The sequence below is a fragment of the Chelonoidis abingdonii genome, chromosome 18 (assembly GCF_003597395.2).
Source record: "Chelonoidis abingdonii isolate Lonesome George chromosome 18, CheloAbing_2.0, whole genome shotgun sequence".
Classification (NCBI taxonomy): Eukaryota; Metazoa; Chordata; order Testudines; family Testudinidae; genus Chelonoidis; species Chelonoidis abingdonii.
In genome coordinates, this window is record NC_133786.1 from 7,415,941 (window position 1) to 7,429,520 (window position 13,580).

At 45.7% G+C, this 13,580-nt stretch overlaps 1 protein-coding gene across 3 annotated transcripts in view; it reads right to left on the minus strand.

Moving 5' to 3' along the window:
- The window catches only part of ZBTB44 (zinc finger and BTB domain containing 44), a 136,123-nt gene that overhangs the window by 24,220 nt on the left and 98,323 nt on the right, over positions 1-13,580 (minus strand). The window lies entirely within an intron of this gene.

The following is a 13,580-nucleotide window of genomic DNA, read 5'->3' on the forward strand; positions in this document are numbered from 1 at the left end:
TGTAGAGTCCCCGTGTCCAACTACCTCCTAGCCCAGCACTTGGGCTTTTTAGTTGAGAGATGATCCATCAAAGTTCAAATCCCTTCTTTTCAAGAAGAAAGGGAATTTGAACCTCCCTCTCCTATAGCATCATTCCATACTCAACCCACTAGACTACACCCAACTATTTACTATACTTTTTGCCCAATGAATATGTAATGAATGTGACCTTCCTTCAACAGAAAAGACTTTGGGTTCCGACTACCTCAGCACTTAGAAAAGTCACTTAAGAGGCAAGAGATCTGGGTTGAACTCTCTTCTCATTAAGAAGAAAAGGGATTTACACCAGACCCACTAGAAACCTGGGCGAGTATCCAAAACTCTGGACTACAGAGGAGTTTTCATGTTCTTTGTTGCCCAATTACTATTTGATGAAAGTGGAACAGCTTCAAGAATGTATGAAGAGCAACCGAATATCCCTGAGTTCAGTGATTGGGGCACTCACTTGATACAGCCCTATTCAAACCCCTTCTTGTGGGCTATAATGGAAGAACTGACCTAGAGTCTACCACATCCCTCATATGTTTTCTAACCACTGGGCTAATAGATATGCATGAGGCCTCTTCTCAGGACACACAAATCCTGTTCAAATCCCTTTGTCGCACCAGCAAGGGAGAAGAAACTGACCAAGGCTGTCCCATGCCCTGGATGAGTATCCTAACCCTGGATCTGAATGTGATCATGGAGGCTGTTTGCTCCCCAACCTCCTTGTGTGCAGTTATGCGTGCAGTGTAGCTGTGTTGGTCCCAGCATATTAGAAAGACAAGGTCCATGAGGTACCCTCTTTTACTGGACCCACTTCTGTTGGTGAGAGAGAGAAGCTTTCAGACTACACTCAGTTCTTCTTCTAGTCTGGGAAAGGTTCCTTAGAATATATGCTAACTATTAAACAATTTGTTCCATCTTGCATGTAGCTGTGCCGTTTGGGGTACTGTATCGAGGCAGTTACCCTGCTCCTGGGGGAAAAAAAGGAGGCTGATTGGGGAAGCAGCCACAGCTGTGGCCACAGCCAGCCAGGCCACACCTGGCATGGATATAAGGGCTCAGGGAGGGGTGGGGTCAGTCTTACTACAGCCTGGGAATGAGAAGGACCTAGCTGCTTGAGAGAAAAGGATACCTGAAGCAGAGTAGTGCTGGGGAAAGGCAAGAGGAGCTCCAGCATGGCAACTCCCCAGACTGAGGCCTTGTTTAAGGCCCAAGAAGGTACTGGGGCTGCAGAGCTGCAGGCTGGGAATGGGCAGAGGCAACTGGCCTGACCCCTTTGCTGATGAGTGGCCATTACAGACTGCACTGTGCCTCAGTGAGAGGGGGCTAGATGATGACTGGCAGTAGCCACTGAGGCAAGGTGGGTATAGGGGATTGGGAATACCCCCTAAGAGGGGAAACCTAGAGTGTGGGGGCACTGCAGTGGGCCGAACCCCAGAGTAAAGGGCCCTGGGTCTGGGAGGGACATGGGGCCTGAGGCAGGTGAGACACTGGCCAGCAGGGGATGCTCTGAAGCTAGGGATCAAGCTAATTCCCAAACTGACGAGCAGGAGGTGCTTGTGAGTGAGTGAGCTACTACGTGTGCTGGTGGTGAGTGCTCTGTTACAGGTACTTCCCCCCCAGTGAAAATATTTAAGACTAAACTGATTTAACACGTAGGAGCCCCAGTCCTGGCCCAGGACCCCACTGTTACGTGCTGTACAACCATAGAACAAAATGACAGTCTTCCTCTCCTCCTGTCCCCCAAAAGCTTATAGTCTAAGTTTCTAAGACAAGAAAGAACAGCTGGGTATAGACAGAGCAGAGAGGGCAATGGGTGCAGGGAGGGAGAGACAACATTCATCAGCATGATAGGCAGTGGACTCCACCCACTAGCACCCTAACCACCATCAGTTTTATGTAGGCCTCATGGCAGAGATCTTTGCCAGATTTGTTTTATTTTTTGTAATTTAAAACCTAATGCACCAGCTGTATAAGTACCAGGGAAAAACAGCCTAGTCAAAGCCCATTTCATACTGACTAACCTCTTCCTGGGGGAGAAGAGGACAACCTGCTTGTGGTCTCCCCTGCTACATGCATAAACACAACAAATGTCGTCAAACTGGTGACTGAATGGCCTGAAAAGGCCTCCCAATCATCAGTCAAGCAATAGCAAAATGGTCCCTTCCCAGTCAAACTGGATGGCGGTGGGATATTCAAGAAGGTTTATATTAGACATGGTAGAAATGATTTATGTTTAATACTTTCTAATATAAACCTTTAGTTATAAATAAATGTGATTCCTGACATTTAACTTCTAACCTGCAAGCCAGGAGCTGTGTCTGAAGCCTGCTCAAAGAAATACTTTGTATAAAACTTGTTAAACGTTAATTGACTAAGTGCCCATTCTCTAAGTGACACTTTGTAGTGACTACCTACTTTGTAACTCCGGCTGTAAGCTGTTAATTGGTTAACTGACTCTGTGCCTCAGGCAAAACTGTAATTACTACTTTGTAATCCCTGTGGTAAGCCAAAACAGTAGTAGATAAAGACCCCCACCCTCTAAGTTTTCATATCACTCTATTTTTAAATAAGACAGGGAGTCTCTCCAACTGGTAACACCCCAAAAGGTAAAGAGACAATAAAATAGGTGGGACTAAGATAGAGAATGTATGTGAATGAGTGCCTTGTTTAAATAATGAATGAATGGTTAGGGAGTTACCAGCCTGAAGAATTCAGTGTTGGCCAAAGAAGGTGTCAAGTGGAATCAACCAGATGACCCCTGGAGGGCAAACTGGAATCCACCCCACCACCTCAAAGAAAGGAAGAACAAACATCTGACAACATGGAGCCAGCCACTTGCTTCATTCTGCTGTTAAATCAAGCAACTCTCATGGACTGACATAGGAATAAATTCCTATAAAACTGGACTCTGAAGAATAAGTCTTTGAGTCTCTGGTTCTGCTACTACCCTCCAGGAGCATCAGGTGCGCACATGACCAGGACTCGGCTCCACTCTTATGTACATGATACCTGGGCAGTGTTCTGTCACAAGTGATGTTTAGGCTGGTAACTATAACATCTATACAGAACTTGTATAAATGATTGTGTGAATAAATGTGTATAAAAATAAGTAGTAATAGGAATAAGTAGCCAAACAATGTTGCTTACTGTAATCTTTTGTTTTGTTATGGTATTTACAATAAATGTGACAAATGTCTCGTCCCCTTTAACAAAATTCTGCTGGTTTTTATTGGTCCCATATAATTGGTATAACACCTTCACTGGGTATAATGCAGTTACCCATTATGGGTTTATCCAGCACAAAATGCAACTAACTTCTGAAGATCCTACCAACAGCCCATTGTCCTTTTCTCTTGCTCCAAAGCTGAGTAGTTTAGCTGCTGACCTTCAAGTTCTCCAAAGTGGTGTGTGGCCACCCTCATATTACTAGTCTCATTTGCTAGGAGGACAACTAAGGCACATGGATTAATGAACAGAGATCTCCTGCCTCCTGGTCCTGTGCCCAATGACACCAGACCATGTTCCCCTCAGCTCTGAGCAGCAGCTTGTGAAAATTGCAGGTCCCCACATACAGCACTCTGTGCAGAACACCTCACACTAGCGTATGGCACTAACCTGCTTGCATATATACATATCTTTTTATTTGATGCATTGTATTAGGCTTATAACTTTGTATTAAAATAAGTTTGGCTGTAATGCAAGAGACCTACAGGCCATATCCTGTATGTTAAGCTAAAGCAAAGTTAGCATATCTAGATTAAGACCTTTTATTCAGAAAGCAAAGTTGACCTATATCTTGTTACCTAAATAGAGGAGTACCCATGCCTGTCTGACCTTTTATTTAGACCGACAGACAATGACGCATAGGGGTTTTTTCCCACGGACTTAAGTACACGACAAGAGACTGGTGTGTGTGCGTACGTACCTGTCATCAATACACACATACATACTAGTCTCTGGGGTAAGTGTACGCCCACATTTCTGTGGGTGAGAATGGAATTTGGGCATAAGAGGAAGGAGGTCTGGCATTTGCCCTATAAAAAGAGTTAACCACCTCAATAGTTTTCCATTTTCTTACTAGCTTTAGATCTCCATTTTCTCTCTATTTATTTACGATGACTGCTACTATTTGTAGGCTAAACTTTTTCTTAAACCTTAAGTTTCAAGGGAAGTAGGCTAAGCTTGGTTTCCCTAAGTTTTATTCTTAGTTTGTTAGGTTTTGATATAAGTTTAAGATAGTCAGGTAAACCCTAGTCAGCTTTAACAGCTCTTAGCATTTTCTAAGCACTGCATCCCTTTCTCAAGAATGGAGAAACCTGAACTGCAAGGCTGGTCCTGCATCTCTTACCACCAGGTTATCAAGGAAGGGTATGAGTATATTAACCCAAGCTTTGTTGCATATAATATATTCTCATATGTATCTTTTGAATAGCAGTAATGCAACCGTAACTTTTTGTAATTCTTGAGTATTTTACCTTTTACTTACTATTTTTTAATAAGTCTTTAAGACTGTATCTGTCTCAGTGTGAGCTTCCTGTCATACGCTCGAGGGTCCTTTATAAATTCTGTGAAGCTTGATTCAGGACAAGAACTTTTATCTTCTGATCAAACAGATTGGCATGCCTAAACCCATTAATTATTAAAATCAAATAAATTACATAAACTAAATTCTCCTATTATCCAAATTAGTATCAGTCCACACTAAATCAGGCTACAAGCATGGATACCACCAGACAAAAGATGAGGTCAAAAATGGAACAGATGGCAACTGCCAACCTTTGGGATCCTGCCCTGTGGTCAAAGCCTCTCTCACTTAGAGAGAACTGGGGAATCGCTGCCTTAGAATAGGAACATCAGTGGGAGCTGACTTGCATTCAGTTCTTTCAGACATGGTTGCAAGGTATCCTTTGAATCAGGCTGAGACAGCATAAGGGCTGGAGACACAGCTCCAAAGGGCTGTTACCTCCTTGCTTTTTAAAGCCTGAAGTTCAGATCTTGAACATGGCTGGGAGATTGTGCTGCTGCTGCCCAGCTGAAACCTGGGCTGCTGGGTGCTGCATGCCAGGCCTCAACCACCACTAGCTGCCTAACCTGCAGCAGCAGCTCCTCTTGAGGCCAGGAGCTGGCTGGGTTGGGGCAGTGGGATCAGGCATGGGAGGTAAGAGAAGGAGCAGGGAGGGAAGCAGGGGCTCTGGGAGTGTCAGGCTGGTGGGATGGGAGGTGTCAAATACTAAAACTTGTTGTTCATCTGCTATTGAAAACAGTATGATTGGTGTGACTTCAAACACTGCCTTTGTTTTGTTCATTTTTTAAAAGATATTAATTATCTTGTTACACTTATTTTTATTGCATGTGATCTTTTTTCCCAAACAATCACTTGACTGGGCTATAAAACCATGACACATTTATGAGCAGGATTCATTGGGTTCTTAATCTTTAGTTTTACATCTATGATAAAATGGTGACTGAGGGGTGTCCAGAAAGGGCTCTAACCATTTCTGATTTTCACAGGACTGTTTCACATCTGGGGGGTCAGAGGAGGAGACAAATGAGTAATTAAATAAGTTAGGGAAGAGGGGGAGACCACTAGTCCCCTGGTTATTTATGTAGTGATCGCTGCCAGGCACTCGTGTCCTCCTCTCAGCATAAGATCCTAGGTAGAGCATGAGATACAATCAGCCGTCAATTTGGGATTTCTTGTAAGGCAGAGCCCCATGTTTCCTGATGGGGAAACAGAGGCATTGAGTAGTTAACAGATTTGCCTCCAAGGTCTGTTCTGGGAATGAATGGGAGAGCTAGGAACAGAATCTGGGGGTTTTAAAATAACTCCAATTTCCCTTCTCTAATACTCTCTCTCTTGAGAGAGAGAAATCATCAATTCATTCTCTCCCAGTATAGATGGATGCTGTAGGGATGAAATGGAATTCGTTTCTTTTGTGCACAAATCCGCTTTCCCAGCTCTATGCTCCTATTAACCACCTTTGATTTGTCCCACCACAGCACTCAAACATGACAGTATGTGGTGTGAACGCAAATGACCTATTTAATACCTTTCTGATGAGCTGCTGTAATGGGTGCAGAAAAAGCCAGTTCTCTGAAGTGTCCTTAATGGGGAAACATACACATTTGCAAATTAGCAACTCTATAGCAGTTTCCAAGGGTGCAACTTAACCAAAACAAATCAAGGTGTGGGGGAAATAGATCCCAATCTAATTTGGAATCTACTTTAATTCTCTCATTTCCCCTTTGTTGTACATTCACAGGAATCTTTTCAGCTACTATATTCTCTCACTGCATATTTTAATGGAATTGGCTGTGGGAATGGGTTTTGAAAACTTTTTTCTACAATTTATCTGTGTAGTGCAGTTTTATTGTATGTTTGTGATCTTGTCTCAATCTAGTAAAGATAATACATGAAATGATAAAAATCATTAATACACCGCAGTGTTCAAAGGTGGTTCCAAGCATATCCTCCCCAGGAAAATGCATATTTGTCTAGGCTGTTATATAGTTAAAGGTCTGCCCTGTGCCCATCCTAGGGTTGCCAATTTCCAGTTGCATAAAATGGAACACTCTAGCACCCCCTCACCCCAAGGCACCACTACTGCTCACTACATTTCCCCTACTTCAGTGGCTCCTTCTCCCCCAGCACACTTTCAGTGGGTTGGGGTAGAGGGTTGTGCTGGAGGGGGTGAGGGGTTTTGGGTATAGGAAGGGGCTCCAGGCTGGGGCAAGGGATTCAGAGTGCAGGAGGGGGCTGCAGGTTATGGCAGGGGTGCAGGAGGAGGTTTGGGGTGCAGGAGGAAGCTCTGGGTTGTGGGGCTCAGAGCTAGGGCTCAGGGTTGGGGCATAGGCTAACCTTGTGTGGTTGCCAGTCAGTGGTTATCAGGGCTAAAGCAGGCTTCCTGCCTGGCCTGGCATTGTGCTGCTCCTCAGAAGGGGCCAGCAGGTCCAGCTCCTGGGTGCGAGGAGGCTCTGTGCACTGCTCTCGCCTGCAGGCACCGTTCCTGACCCATGGGAGTGCGGAGCTGGTGCTTAGGGTGAGGGCACTGTATGGAGCCCCGTGGTCCCCTCCAGCCCAGGAGACGGCCCTGCTGGCCACTTCCAGAGCACAGCGTGGTGCCAGGACAGGTGGAGACTAGCCTGCCTTACACCCCTAGCACCCCTGACTGGATTTTTAGCTGCCTGGACACCCGTCAAAAACCGGACACCTAGTCAGTCTAGCCCATCACCTTGTCCCCTGGACGCTGTACCTTCCTAAACATTTCATCCATGATCCTGCAAACACTTATGACCATAAGTATCTTTATTACTGAGAGCACTGGACTACTCACAAGAGCAAGATTAAGCACATGCATAATAGCAGGATCTGGGCCTTATATGACAGTAGCACAGAAAGGCCTCACAGTGTGCTAAGCATTGTACAAAAGAGGATAAAGTCCCTCCCCAAAACAGTTAACAGTCTATGAACCATCAGGTAAATAAACATCACCAGAATTAGTCTTCTGAAGTCTCTCAGGGGTGAACTAACAACAGTGGCCCCAATTCGTTTACTCAGTAAGCCAGACAGTGCCACTGAAATCTATGGGAGTAATTGCAGGAGTAAGCGCCACTTAATGTAAGTCAGAACGGGGCCCAGTGTCTGCACTATAGTTCATTCCACAGGCACAGATGCCACAGACAAATCACTACTTGCTACACTAAGGCCTGATCCCACAAACACTTACACATGTGCTTAACTTTACTACACTGAGTGCTGCCAGGGATTTCAATGACCACCTTGCTCATTTCACATATTTTAATATGTGCTAAACTGGTCACGTCTCCGTCGCCTTGTCTACAGCGGGGTTTTAGAGTGTGTTAGCTAGCATGAGTGAGCCAATGTGTTCTAAAAAACAATACACCTTTAAAACCCTAATTCCCACCTCTACGGTAGCCAGCAAGCAACTGAGGAGAGTTAGTTAAGATGTGACACTAGAAAAACGATGAGGAGTCTGTGGCACCTTAAAGGCTAACAGATTTATTTGGGCATAAGCTTTCATGGGTTAAAAAAATTCCACTTCTTCAGATGTGAATCTAGGGGTTTCTTCCCGATTGTCACCCTGGGGGTTTGCTTTGCAACTCAGCTTTCCTTTCTCACCCCAACCAGCTGTGCTTGTAAGAAAGGGAAAGTTCCTTCCAGCTCTGCTGCCCCCTTCCACCTCCTCGCTTTTCTGGAGACAGAGAAATAGGCGTTAAGGCCCGGGGAGGTGAGAATGACTCCAGTGTAGGTGAAGGGAATTCCCAGCCTAGACTGACTTTCACTCAATGTGGTGAGTGAGTGATTTATGCTGTGGTTATAGACTTTAATATAGGATGGAAACATCCTCGCCTCCTGTGGGCCAGATGACGCCAACCTGAGGCAGCAAGGGATGTGATCTTTGAACTGGGAGAAGCCCAAGGGTGCAAAAGAAAATTTGGATACACCATTGTGGATCTCTGGGCCTTTATGTGGCTAGGCAGCCCCTCCATGCTCCTCAGTACTCCCTACCACCAATCTCTGAGGTCATCACTTCCTAGAGTGAAATAAAAGTTAGACACATGAAACTCCCAGAGGCCAAGGAAAAGAGGGACTGAAACCATTTCCCTTGCACCACCTTGTGGCACACATGAGAATGGCAAATAGCTACATTTAGATCAGGGGTCAGCAACCTTTCAGGAGTGGAGTGCCAATTCTTCATTTATTCACTTTAATGTAAGGTTTTGCATGCCAGTAATACATTTTAATGTTTTTAAAAGGACTGTCTCTCTACAAGTCTATATTATATAACTAAACTATTGTATGTAAAGTAAGGTTTTTAAAATGTTTAAGAAGCTTAATTTAAAATTAAATTAAAATGCAGAACTTATCAGTTTAGTGTGATCCTTGCCCTTGCTTTTCCTTGCTGAGTTTTCCAATGTCTGACACGTATTTGGATACTTTAAGGTGGACACAGGCTTCTGAGTGCTCAGTTGTTAACCTTTCCGAACACGGGTCCCTGGGCCCTGAATATTCCTGGAGCCCGGGCACCACGGCCCCATACAACTCACAGCCCCTGCCTTCCTGTGAGACCTTGGGCCAGTCACTCAACCTGTTTGGCTATGTCTGCGCTGCAATAAACAGGCATCTGCTGGCTCCAGCTCGCGGGGCTGAAAAGAGTGACGTAGATGTTCAGGCTCTGAGATCCCAGAAAGGGTCTCGCAGCATCTACATTGCTAATTTTAGCCCTGCAAGCCTGAGTCAGCTGCCCCAGGCTGAGACTTGGTGCAGCAAGTTTATCATCACGGTGTGGATGTCTCCTTTGTGCCTTAGTTTTCCCATTGTACAATGGGAACAACTGCCCTGCCCTGCCCTGCATGGCTGCCAGAGGGTAAGTGTCTTAAAAATAGTGAATTGCTCAGATACTGCAGTGATGGGGGCCAGATAAGCCAGAGAGTCCATGGCTGGATGGGACCACCAGCTTATTTAGCCTGATCTCCTGCATGTCATAAGTCATCAGCAACTGAGATTAGACCAGGTGTTACAGCCAAAGCTACAGAAGGAAGTTACAAGATTACACAGTGCACTGCAAAAAACAGAAAGCCATTTACAGACAGAACCCCAGGCTGGCAGCTTGAGTGCCACTGAAAATCAGCTTGAGTGCCACTGAAAATCAGCTTGCATGGCACAGGTTGGTGACCTCTGATTTAGATGATCAGCAGCAGCTTTTCCCAACTTTCCTCAATTGCTCTCACATTTTCAGGACTCTCTCTGAGTTTACGGTGCGTCACCGGTGTTATAAAACAATCACTGGGAGTTAGTAGGGCCTTGTGGGTCTAGAGGGTACTGATCAGTGTCACAACCATCATTAAAGGTGCAGTTCAAAGGATTTAGACAGAGGTCCAATGACCTGGGACCACTTGCTGAGCAGAGACACCAGCCAAGAGGTCAGCGCACTGGTGATAGTCAGCACCTTGCACTGGCTTCCCACTTCATTTCCTGTGCCTATTCAAGCACCTATCTTAACTGTGGAGGTCCCAGCAGGTGGGTCAACTCATGACCCACCAAGACAGCTGTGAGTATCATGTATGAAGTGATGGTATAGTTGTGTTGGTCCCAGGATATTACAGTGATAAGATGGGTGAAGTAATAGCTTGTATTGGATCAATTTCTGTGAGTGGGAGAGACAAGCTTTTGCGCTTACACAACTTTTCTTCAGATCATAGGTGTAACCAGTAACAGCTCTCAAGACAAGGACATAGTTTCTGGTTGCATGAACCCTGCATAAAAAACAAAATGAATTCTGGGATTGGATATCTGCCCGAGTTGGAGAAGGCTATACACTCAACCAGATGTCATTTCTTTAGCTGTCTGTCTAGTGTGACAACTTTTGAATTCCACATCCCATCAAGTCCACAATTTCAGGGAGTGTTGCAGGCATCAGTGGCCAGAACCCTACTGATTTTGGGTTGGGAGTGGGATGGAAAAGTGACAGGGGGAAAATGGGGGACACAAGGAGTTCCTGCCATCGGTTTAACAGAATCACTCCTTCAAGCACTCTGTAACTGTCTGTAGATCAAACTGGTTGATGGTACCCATTAATGCCTTCCAGCATAACAGTATCTTTGCTCGTCCTCCCAATAGAGTGCAACATGTAGACAGCCTGAATGACAAATTATAATGGGGGGAGGCACACAGAACCCCTGGCAAGGGGAAGACTGGAGGAAGAGAGTCCCTGAAACAGAGGGGGATGGAAGGCGTCCCAAGGAACATGTGAACTGAAATAAAGGATTCAAAGAGCACCTTGTGTGTGCCATAAGCTCTGCCTACAGAAGCGATTAAGCGTGAGACCCCCTAGTCATACAGACCACCACCCCAGGCACCACTAATTAGCCTTCGCCCTTGGCTGAGAGGCCAAGCAATGAGTGGGCCATGGAGACTGATCTCCACCTCTTGGATGAAGAGGGATTTCTCCTGTATGTGTGTGTGGGGGGGGGCACGCGACAGGGAGGTGGGGCAGGGAGGGTGGCGGAATGTGCTGGAGAAGGAAGCTTACCCTGCTTCCTGTCTACACTAGCAGAACTCAGATACTTTGCTAGTAGAGGTGAGCATGAGCTGCAGTTTGCCTTAGGAGCTGTATCCCTTCCGGGATGTCAGGGGGTTTGGACCAGGTGCAATTGATCAGGAGCTTGCTCTAGGAATAGACCTCAGCCATGAAGTTTAGCTCCGGAATCCAACTACCCCAGAATTTGGGGCTGCTGGGATTGGATCTGGGCCCTTCTCTATTTTGTTTGAAGCTAAGCAGATAGTTGTCTTCAACGCACAGACTGGGGTACATGGACTAGATCTGAAGGCGGAGGCTCAGCCTACAATCAGAAGAGAGGAGGCACCAGAATGCCCCTTTTATCCATATCACAGGGTGGGTTTGCTCTGAGAATTCAGTAATGCAGGTCTCAGCTCTTGATGGTGGGATACTGATCCTGGGACTTTTACCCTGACTTTCGCTGTCCAAACCAACGGAAGGAAAGACTAAGCTAAGTATGCTTGGCCTCTCCCCAGTGAATCGAAAAGCTCAAAGTACGAGTGCATTGCCAGCAGATGTCACTATCGAACAACACTGCAAGTAGCTGCAGTGCAGCTCCCCTGCCACAGTACAGAGGTGGATCCAGATGTTCCGCAGCAGAGAAGAGAGTTCCTCTGGAGTGGGTCCCTTAGGGGCTGAGTTTCCTTGAGGTACATTAACTCAGCCCAGTAATACTCAGTCTGAGGGGTAAAGGTTTATTGTAGCCCCTCCTTCAAAGATGGGGAAATGGAGGCACAGAGACCAAGTGACTTTCCACGAGTTCACACAGCAAGTCAGTGGTGAGATTAGAACCCAAGAGCCCTGTCTCCCAGGCCCTCCCATTCCCATTTTCTGTCCCAGGTCCACACTTCTGTACATCTCACATGAGAAAAAGGACTTGGAGGCAGGAATGGAATAGGGAGTTTGCCTCAGGGCAGTAGGTAGCCAGGGTTAGAAGAGAACTCCTTGGGGAACCAGGTCTATCCTGATCCTGGAGCCCCAAGGGACTCTTCCATGCAGTTGGGGTGCAAAGGCAGGAGGCAGCAGAAAGGTTTCTATTGAATAAGGTTTTTAAAACTGCATACCAGGTCCCCCTGGCATTTCAAAGCTGTAGCAGGGACTGCACTCTGATCCTCGTATTCCAGAACTACAGGCCTCAGTCAACCCCTCGCCTCAGCCCCAATTGACTCCACTAATCCGAACACACTGAGCGCTCAGGAGCTGGAATTGGAATTTGACTTTCACAGCTCAGGCCTGGCTCAATTTGACACAAAAATAGATTCTCTCCAGGGAAACAGATTTTATTCTGTCTATTACATGATGCTGCCTGTTTTTATAGGGAGGAGGAACGAGCTTGAAGTTAAGATACTGGGCTGGGACTCAGGAGACAGTGAATTAATTACTTGCCGTGTCACAGACTTCCTGTGTGACCTTGGCCGAGTCACTTTGGTGGGTTTAAGTCAGTGGAAAGACTCCCATTGACTTCAATGGGAATTGGCTCATGCTCTTAATATCTCTGTGCCTCAATTTCCCCAGCTGTAAAATAGCATATTACTTCCCTATCTCACTGGGGCATGGCAAGGCTAAATCCATCAATCTATGTGGAACAGTCAATGTTTATGGGGCCTTCTAAGTAGATAGATGTTACAATAAGGGAAACTGTTTAAATCAATTTACCAGTCTCTAGTGTTTGTAAATTACTATGGCTGTTCTCTACCAAATGGTCACAGACTTCCACAGAACAGCCTGGAGCCCTTTGGTTTAGAGAGTCCTGCTTCTTTGTTGTTTTTTTAATTCCAATTCCCAAATTGCACAAGTAGTTTTCATTTCTTTTAAAGGAGTCCTGGAGAATGGGAGTTTGCATTAAGAAAAATCAACCCTTGACATTTGGTTGCTATCTAGTAGGCAATCAACACTTCCTCTCCCAGTACTGTACATAGAAACAGTCTGGCATGCAGCAAGGATGCTAAGAAACTGGACTTCATTTGCTGGCTCCAGTCATATGACTGGAATGACAAAGGTTTTTGGGACTCAGTCCTGTGTTGAGTCAGTTATATTGCAGCAGTGGGCTCAGGTTTAGAGGTCTGGGTTCTGGGCTCTGCCATAGACAGTACATCCTTTGTCATGTCACTTACTCGCTCTGTGTCTCAGTTTCTCCGACTGTGAAATGAAGGCAATAATACTTCCTTTCTCTCACCCTTTACATATCTTGTCTCTAGACTGTAAGCTCTCGGGGGGCAGAGACTGTCACCATGTATATATACAACTCCTAGCACGGTGCCCCCCCCCCAGATCTTGGCTGGAACTATTTAATATAAATAAAAACCACAACACAGGAGTTATTGACATACAAATGAATCATAACAAAAAAAGAGTCAGCTATGGATTTAATATTTTGACTTAGCTTAATGGTCACACCTAAGGGCCTGATTGTGCTACCCCTCCTTATTCTGAGAGGTCCCTGTCTCCACAAGTCACCCCCTGGAAACAGAG